Raw genomic sequence first — 10,482 nt, 5'->3', positions numbered from 1 at the left:
TACTTTTGAACTCCATCCAGCATGCTTTCCATCTTTGAATTTAGCACACATTGCCCACTTGGGTAGTTGTTCTATTTTGTTGCCACATTGTCACCTTGCAACACAAACCCATTGTCATCGTGTCAAGATTTTCCGAGGCACCTTCTTTTCCAGCCATAGACTTGGAGCAACAAAATCATGCTTACTATGTGGTACATTGTAAAGTTTTGTAGTGATAGTAAAAAACCGTTCTTAAATATGGCAGTTTTCTTCAAGAGTTTCATCTGGGTCAATAAAGATTGATCGCAATTTTTGCACACTCTTTTTCCGTATTCTATCTCTATTCATCTCTGGACTTAGTACTTGCATTTCAAGAATTGTTGATTGAGCTACATCAACATGTCTTCTACTTGACGCACATAATGACTGAATGCTCATAAAACTGGTTGAAAAGTTGTGCATCGTTGTCTTGTGGATGATTGCATATTTTGATGTGAAAATAATAATTTATAATAGAGTCTTTTATGCTCATCTTGAAATGAGGAATATATACAATTAACGGTGTGCTTAACCATGCATTGCTCCCAATGAAAAACACACCATCTCTCTTTCTCAAGCATCTTTTTTTGGCTCCACGAAAGTAGATAGTACGAACTACAATTCAATTTGCATTTGCCTCATCTGTCTAAACTTGGGACCAAAAAGGTTTCAAGTGGATAACTGATTTTTCTCCCCAAACAAATTATATTCCTCAACTTTAATCAACTTCATCTCGCTACTTGCACACATGTGGAAAACTACCAGTTAGGGATGCATGCTGTTTATAGTTCTAAAAGTTTTGGTGTCTGCCGTGATCGACGGTGTAGATCACCTCCATGTACACGTATACAAGCAGGACGATATTTAACCAAACCCCCTTTATGACCACCTTGGATGCCTCTTGCCTCCATACTCTTGCAACCACAACACCTCCACGCTTAATTGTCACCCTACTCATCAAATCTCAATACAATAGCTATCCAAAGTTAACACAAATTCACTAGTGCTCTCTCTCTCTCTCTCTCTCTCTCTCTCTCTCTTCATTCCCAGTTACCTTACAAGTTACAGAGAATGAATTTCTCAACTATGTCCCGTTGCCTTTCACAACACCTCGCTCTAGCATTGGCCTAATGTGCATTGCAATATGGAAGGATGACAAGAATGTTGGGACATTACCCTAAACTATCCCGTGCCTACGCGGTAGTAGTTAGGGCAATGCCCATCTTGTTCAGATGTAATGCATGGAATTAATGCAAACTTACAAGTGCTCTCTCTCTCTCTCTCTCTCTCTCTCTCTCTCTCTCTCTCTCTCTGTCTTTCCTTTTTTTTCCCAGAAAAATTATTATTGCAATAATCAGTAACACTCATCAATGCAAAGAGAGGACCACCCGAATAGGTATGGAAAGTAGCTATTCTTTAAAGTAAGGCTTCAAGATTATCTAGAGACAACCTAAAACACAAACAGGAACTAAAAACCTTGGGGGACACCCATCCACAATGAGCCTATACCTGAAGCCTTTTTCACATGCACTCATGCAAACTGACGAGTTGCTCTTCCTCTATCAAAATATACTTTTTTACACTTTGGTATTGAAATAATTAGCATCGAAATGATGCACACATACATAACCATCTTAGGCTCCATTTGAGAAACCTCTATTGCGGGGATTGAAAGCGAGAGCATTGATTGGACCAAATCTCTCTCTCTCTCTCTCTCTCTCTCTCTCTCTCTCTCTCTCTCTCTCTCTCTCTCTCTCTCTCTCTCTCTCTCTCTCTCTCTCAAATGAGCACTTGCAAAAAAGCAAGGGTAGGTATATTGTGTAGACATTTTTGAAAGTCGATAAATAATATTGCCTAGGAGCTGAGCATTTAGGGATTCACGGTCTACCCTACTGATCTCCAAAATTAAAATCAAGGACATGTTTGTGCTTCTTTAGCCAGATTCTACTAGAACGAGTGTTCCGAATGCCCTGCTGCTAAAGTCGACGTAATTAGTGACAACTCTCCAGCTAAAACTGCCCCATCAACTAAAGCTTTTGTGCGTCAGCATTTGCACCTTTTACTCCTAGACGGTTTAAACATGCAGCTTGCGATGGAAGCTGTGTACCACCTCCAATCGTTGCAACCTCCAAAGAAGTCATAGTGATGGAAACATGCAGTAGGTCAAACCCGGCTTTTGTGGGCTCCATCATTGTAATACACTGCAAGATCTCATGACCTGTTGCGATGAAAAAAAATTGCTGACACAATATTTGCAGCTTGGGCATTAAAAGCTCCAAGCGCACCAGCTCGCGCTCTCTCTCTCTCTCTCTCTCTCTCTCATCCTCTGTGACCTTACATTGAATAGATTTCTCAGTCACTTTACCTTTTACAACACCTCATCGGGACATTACCCTAAACTATCCCGTGCCGACGCGTGAGTAGTTAGAGCAATGTCCAGCTTGTTGTACCGATGTAATTCAAGAAACTTTTAAGCATGGGGTGTGTGCACCTACATGGTCGGCGGGCTCACTCTGGAGCCATGCCAGGTAATTCTTTGGATAGGCTGAAATCTCAATAGACTACATGCTTGGCCGCTGCCGATTGGGGTTAAGGATGGAAATGGAGTTCAGTACAGAAGCCAGGCATGCATTCATAGAGGGCAGGAGACAGGTTTTCGGGTGAGCTACGCTAGGTTATAGGTGCATGCAGAGATGGCTTGCACTACAGTTGGGTAGGTCTAGCGTATTCAGGAGTGGGGCATTAGACTTTTTGAGAGAGGATATGGGCAAGAGACTCACTTAACTGCTCATCGCTTTCAATACTCCTGAGGAGGCGAGGCAGGTCATAGCTGCAAGGAACATGGGCTAATATCACTGTTTTGATAATGGGGATCATGCCATAACTCCTTCCGCGTCGACGCGGTATATTTTAGGGTCGTGCCCCGAATTGAGAGGAGAAGCAAAGGTGTGCATGGAGTCCCTCTAGAAACTGCAAAATCAAGTGTAGGGATTTGTAGGAAAGTACCCAGGATCATGCCATAACTCCTTCCTTGTCGATGCGGTATGATTTAGGGTCGTGCCTTAGATTGAGGAGAAGCAAAGGTGTCCCTCCAGCAAATGCAAACTCAAGTGTAGGCTTTGTAGGAAAGTACCCGGATTGAGAAGAGAAATACTGTAGGGCTCTAAGCATACGAAAACAAGCTCCTTTGGGACTCTTTCCTAATACCTTCCATGCCGACACGGTATGGTTTAGGAGTGTGCCCTGAATAGAGAAGAGAAAGCTCCTTTGGGACCCTTTCCTAATACCTTCCATGCCGATGTGGTATGATTTGGGTTCCTCAATTTCATACCATGGTTCTGAAGGATCGCTTTTTTTTGTGCACATAATAATGTTTTGTTTCCTACTACTTGGGTACCATGCATGTGCTCATGCAAAGCATGACTGAAGCCATGCAAAAAAGGATGGATGCGGGGTTGAAGATGGGTGTGGGAAGCATGGGTCCTTACACATAAGTAAGGAATTCAGAAGCCAAAGAACGTGAGAGTGGCCGCTTGCATTGAGGAGGGACCATGACGGATCTACACCAAGACCTAGCAGAGCCTAAAGCGTGTTTTTTGCTTTTGCAACACATTGGGGAGTGAAATGATGTGCGAAGTGTCTATCTCACTCTCTTTCTTATGTTGGTTTCTGCCATTGCTGGTTGTAGCAGTAGGGGCCCTTGAGTTCATACTCAAAGGGCCATTACCCTAAAAGTGGCCAGGCAATTAGACAATTGTTCCCACTCATGCACTTTGCGGCAAGTTTCCAATGCTTGGCAAGGCCTTCAAGCCCTATACTATCCCACCAACCAGCAGTTGGGGCCCCTAAGCTCATACTCAAAGGGCCATTACCCTAAAAGTGGCCAGGCAATTAGGCAATTGTTCCCATACACACTTTGCAGAAAGTCTCCAATGCTTTTCAAGGCCGTCAATCCCTACACCTATACGGGTTGAGACCCATATCCCACTAACCAGTAAAAAGACAAAAATACAAACAAAATTTGCTAGCAAAGTTGTGAATTTTCTCAACAAACTTCAAAGCATGTCTTTGTATTCACAATGTTTCAACAATGTGGCCATATGGATGAATGATGATACAAAGAGGGTTTTAAAAAAGCAACACATTGTAATCATGAAATCAATTTTCAACATTCAATAAATTGATAGAACTACATTAGGTAATTCCATTAGTTATTGATATCTCATCGATCTCGGAGCAAGGCTTATTTGACTAGATTTTCATACAATACTAGGGCCACATCTTCTAATAATATTATGGTAGCGGATACAATTCCACATCAAAATTAGATGGCAAGCAAGGTTACCTAGCAGTACGGTAAGTCAAATAATGCAAGCATAAAAAATGTTTGGAGAGGGGTCTTCTGAATCTAGGAAGATCCTACAAATGCAAGGCATCATGCAGAGCAGATTACTGAACAAGGACCATTAGATTGGCAAATTTTAGCATTATTTGACTTTTTTGACCTTCATATATGAGTGAATATTGCAGGAAGCCTCCAAAAGGTTTCCAAAGAAATTTTGGTTGCAAAGACAAGGCATGTTGCTAGAATGGAAAATAGGGGCAAAGAAGTTTGGCACGGTCAACTCTTTGTTGGTTAGAATTAGATTTCTCTGTCATGCAGCCTATGCTTGACAAAGGAGGCAAACATGATCGGCCTCTCCAACTATTTGTTCCAATTCATGAAGCTGGAAAGGGTCTCTCTTTCTTCATCTCCAAGTTTTAGGATTTGAAGATTTACTAGGACATGTTTCCTAAGCAAAGTGTTTTTGCACTTGAGCTGATCAATTGTCACCATACACATTCTTATGCCAAGGGTGAAGATTACAGAAAATCAGCAAGTCCACTAAACTTAAGTTCCAATTTTTGAACTTATTCAATCCTGTAGAATTATTTTACCATGCCAACTTGACAAGCAAAGGTTGCTTCGGTCAAGTAGAGTTTGGCATTAGGTGAAGTCTGATAGCTACATTTCCAAGCCTAGTGTACAATCTGTGTGTGTGTGTGTGTGTGTCTCATGGATTTTGCTCGGTTTTTGTGTTTGCTCGGTAAAATTTTCTCGGTGCTTGGTAAGACTCGCAGATATGCTATCAAGGGCAAGGTATGAAGATGAGGCACAGATGATTGATGAGGGAGATGATGTGGGTACAAAGTTCTATTCTATCTCTCATGTCAAAGATAACAATGTCTGCATGACTAATCCACATGAATTGTTCTTGGAAGAGTTTTATGAAGGTGATTGGCTTCTTATTGGAAACTACTTGAGTACTCTAACAAAAGAGGATGATTGGTTTGAACAAGAATTCGAGAGGATATGCAAGAAAGCATATGGGTACTTTTTGAGGGATGGTTACTTGTGGAAGAATCCTAAACAAAAGGGTGTTACACCACAAAGGGTTATATGTAAAAAAGAGACTCAAGTAAATCTCATGCAAGAGTTTCATGAGAGCTATGGGCTAGACACACGGGTGTATGTGCAACCTTCTCTAGGTTGAAAGAAAAATACTGGTGGACGGGGGTATGTATAAAGATGTATCTCAATTTGTAGAATCATGTGTACACTACAAGAGGTTGTGTGCTCTTGTGACGCTGTTAGCGACGGAAATACACTGGGTTTTTATAACCCCCGGCGTCGCTAAAACCGTCGCTATGAGAGCGTCGCTATATAGAGACGCTCATAGCGACGTTTACACAGAAGTCTATAGCGACGATCATAGCGACGCTACAGAGCCATAAATAGCGACGGTTATAGCGACGCCCGAGAGATTTTTTTTTTTGGTGACAGGGCATTGAATGCCCTGCCACCCATCAACCATATTGTACTTGATTCACTCTTTAAAAAAAGTGCAAGGGTAGATAATAGACCCAAAATAGTCACCCACAAGACGCATTGTTTGCAAAATTGACAAGCGTAAAATTGACAATTGTACACATCATAGGCAAAATGAATTGATTGGCAAATGTAATAATGACAATTGTACAACATCATAGGCATAAAGAATTGATTTGCAAAATGAACTGCGGTGACAAATGTAATAATATACATGGTTCAAAAAGACGTATAAAATCCGTCTCATGATACATAAGCTATGAGAAACCCTAAATTAATGCTATCTAGCTACGGCTAAACTGACGTCGTCTAGTCAGACGTCTCATCGCGTCCAAGCGGCGTATCTGTCGGATTCTGCAAAAAAAGACAATAAGACAGCCTTCAGTAAGTATAAACATATAACGACATTTATAAAACAATACAAAAAATAGAAAAGAGTAAACCCTAATACTAACCATGCCGCCGCGAGAACTGAGAATGTCCATCAGGGCGTTTAAGCCCTTCCTGCCTGCGTACTCGCGCTCGTACGGTGTGGGATCACGTCCTGTCATCGACCACTGTCAAAACATACAAAGAATTCATTATGTTAGAATTAAAAAACTCATAAACCCTAAACTATCGAACATAAAGAGCAATGCGAAAACACTTACAAAATCGGCCTCAAATGATGCCCATCCACCGCTCCCCAAGTGGTGCGAGCTCCCTGCCTCTACTCGCGCTCTGGCTGCATCCTTTTGTTGCTTCCACTTGTCGGGATTCTCGCGCGTTGCTTTCTTCGCATTCTTCAATCTTCTTTAGCCAGCCAATCTGGCCTGTTCCACCCATGCTTGATTGCTTTTTGCACTTCGGAACGCTTGTGTTTGCAGTATTCGCGCATTCGAATCTTCATCAGGTCTTCATTGAAACGTTGATCCCGTGTTGGAACGAGAAACTCATCATGAAGTATGCTGATGACTCTGTTTTTTAAATCACTTGGTACTTCACTCCATTTGTTTAGTATGTAGTGTCTAAACAGCTGAGAGCAAAGACCACGCATGCGCGAGATCACCTTCTTGCCGTCATCATCCATGATGATGCCGCCGCTGAAGTCGACGGAGTAAGGCAAGCCCTCTGGCCGGTGACGCGTGAACCTGGGTGTCCCGGCAGGGGTCTCTAGCGGCGTGTCGATGGGGGTATGGACGTCAGGTGTCTCCACCGGCGTCTGGGCCCCGAAGCGAGGAGTGTCGAGTGGGGTGGCCCCTAGCGGAGTAGGTGGAGGTGTGTAGCTGCTAGGAACAGTCAGTCGTGCAAAACCTAGCGTAGATGGCGATGCTGTGGCTGGAGGCAATCCGTCATCGCACATCTCCTTCTGCTCTAACCATGCTTGTGCAGACATCCTTGGTGGCTCTCTTCCCAAAAAGCTGTCGCGTAACACATGATTCTGTGGAAGATACGCTTGATGACCTTCGTAGATTTGCTTCTTCAGTGAGGACGCCCTACGTGCATTCAGTCTAGGTCCACATGTGACACATGCTCTGTATCCGCTTGTTTGAAGCCCTGCATGTATACACATGATAATAGATCAACTATGGGAAAAAACAAGATTTACAGTGTCTGAGTGAGGAGTGTCAATAGATCACCTGAGCATTCTGTTAGCCCGGGATAGTCATGCATGGTCCACATTAGAATGCCTCTGATCAAGACATTCCGTCGTCCTGTGTGTCGGCTCATATCCACCACCTCTATGCCAATCCAGAATTGTTGTAGCTCTTCCAATAGTGGACGAAGATACACATCCATATTCCCCACTTTATATCGCCCTGGCACAATCAAGCTTAGCCATAGGTGCCCCTTCTTCGTAGTCAACCACGGGGGAATGTTGTAGTTGACGATGACAACGGGCCATACACTGTAAGATGTTGACCTTTGACCAAATGGATTTACGCCATCCATAGCCAGGCCTAAGCGCAAATTTCGAGCTTCCCTGGCAAAATCCGACCATGTTCCATCTATATGTTTCCAGGCTGCGCAATCTGCAGGAATTCGTAGCACACCATCCGAAGATTTATTCTCCTCATGCCATGATGCTAGGGCGGCCATGGACTTACATTCGAAGAAATGCTTGATGCGAGGAAGCAGAGGAAAATGTCGCAAAACCTTTTGTGGAATTTTTGTCCCGTGGAGATCTACTCGATATCTTTCGGAATCACATTTCGGACACTTCTCCATGTCTATGTATTCCCCTCTCAAAAGAATGCAGTCATTAGGACAAGCGTGGATAGAATTGTAATCCATCCCCAAGTTTCGCAAAATCTTTCTTGCTTCATCTCGGGAATCTGGCATCACATTGTCAGCTGGTAGTATGTGCTCTTTAAGCAATCTACACAATATAAAAATACGATACAGTCGTGTAAAAATCTATCAGATCATTATACATTTAGAGTTTAATTAAAGTAAACTAATTGTAATAGATCACCTGAAAAGCGTTGTGACGCTAGTGTCACTCCATCCAAACTTTGCCTGCATGTTGAGAAGAACCAGGAGTGCTTTCAATCTAGACATACGTGCTCCATTATACAATGGCGTATCGGCTTCACTTTTCATATCATCATAGATAAGCCTTTCTGAATCCATGATCGTCTCGATCATTTCATCAATCTCGGGCTCAAACATTGACTCGTTGGGAATGTGCTCTGCATGATCATCCCCCGAGCTGTCAGAGGCTACATCTTGTGGCCTCACATATGCTGCTTGAACAAAGCGCCTGCGAACACGTCTATTGGGTTGCAAGATTGTTGCTTGTTGGCCAACGTCAAAGTCCGACGAGTTATAATTGGCAACAACTCGATCTATAATAGATGGATCGAACTCGCCAAATTCGCGAACGTGCTGCAAAGAAACACGTCTTGTCCGTCGCACAGCATGCTTGCATTGATTACAAGGACATAAGACCCTCGTTGAGAGATAGGTGTTTCGGTTGGACGGTCCCACATCCTCGTCACTACTCATAATGAGGATAAAAATCTTATAACCTGGACAACAAATTTAATATTCTATTGGCATTCTTCGTCTTATCTCTCTCTCTCTCTCTCTCTCTCTCTCTCTCTCTCTCTCTCTCTGTCTACCTCACATTCTCTAGTCATGTCCAATCCCCGCACACCTCGGTCTAGAGGTGCACGGAGATCAGAACCACCGGGTTATAATCTCGTCTTTATTGGTCAATACCTAAATTTGTGGGTACAAGAAATCTACATACCCACGTCTACATGATACTGCATGTAGTGGACAAAACCCCTTTGCCTCTTCTCTAGCTGTAGCACTTCACAACATCTTAACATCTTTTCACTGTTCGTCTAACTCTAAACCCTAAACCGTAAGTAATTCTTGCGTGGACTCGATCTAACGTAAATAAGCGTAAATCTAAATAAACGTAAATCTAACTAAAAATAAACCTAAATCTAATTTAACGTAAGTCTACATCTAACCTAATCTTTAACGTCTTTTGGGATAGTTTCCTACGACGTTAAAACTCTCTTCTTCTTGTGTGTGTGTATGTGTGTGTGTGGGTGGGTGAACCTAAATAAACCTAAGTCTAATCTAATATAACATAAATCTAAATCTAACGTAAATTATGTTATATTAAAAACAAAGAACTAAACTAACAGGGATTATAAGAACCTTAAAACTGATTTAACACATAATTTTTCACATAACTCGGCAAGAGTTGGCATTCTCATCACTAAAGATGTGAGAGTTAACTTCCGGCAGTGACGCTGCCTCATCTCCATCCACATCTGACGACAGCAATTGGCCCTTTAGACCGTTCTTGCTCTTATTACTAACTTTGAAGTTGCTGTTGAATGACTAGAGGTTGTCTAGATGGTCATTGTGTCAGGGATGTAGTGACTCTTACCGTCCTGAAGATCCACCTTCTTCCCTATCTTCTGAAGACATTTCACCAGTAATTTTGGATCGACGGAGCCCACCATGAGTGAAGGCAGCAATACCCTATATTCCATTGAGGGCTTTCTTCACCCGCTTCATGCAGGCATCGCAGTCTATGGAGACCTAAATCTAATCTAATATAACATAAATCTAAATCTAGCGTAAATAAACGTAAATCTAATTAAAAATAAACCTAAATCTAATCTAATTTAACTTAAATAAACCTAAATCTAATTTAACGTAAGTCTACATCTAACCTAATCTTTAACGTCTTTTAGGATAGTTTCCTACGACGTTATAACTCTCTTCCTCTTGTGTGTGTGCGCGTGTGTGGATGTGTGTGCCAATAAAAAGAGATAAATGGTATAACCTTTCTATCACCCATGCCAAGTATGATAGATTGATTATGCCATTTCCCTCTTGAATAATAGGTCTTGAGTTCAACTCCTCGTCGGCTAGATCTTTAGGTCTTTTAATTTTAATTAGTTTCCTACGACGTTAAATTAGTTTCTCTCTCTTTCTCTCTCAATGTGTGTGCGTTTTTTTGGATCGTATGCATGTTTTCTCTCTCTTTTCCTCTCTCAATGTGTGCGTTTTTTGTTTATGCATGTTCTCTCTCTCTTTTCCTCTCTCAATGCATGCGTTTTTTGTTTATGCATGCTCTCTCTCTC

Source organism: Adiantum capillus-veneris, chromosome 15, assembly GCF_014529385.1.
Source record: "Adiantum capillus-veneris isolate H3 chromosome 15, ASM1452938v2, whole genome shotgun sequence".
Taxonomy (NCBI): domain Eukaryota; kingdom Viridiplantae; phylum Streptophyta; class Polypodiopsida; order Polypodiales; family Pteridaceae; genus Adiantum; species Adiantum capillus-veneris.
This window is presented reverse-complemented; position numbering follows the sequence as displayed.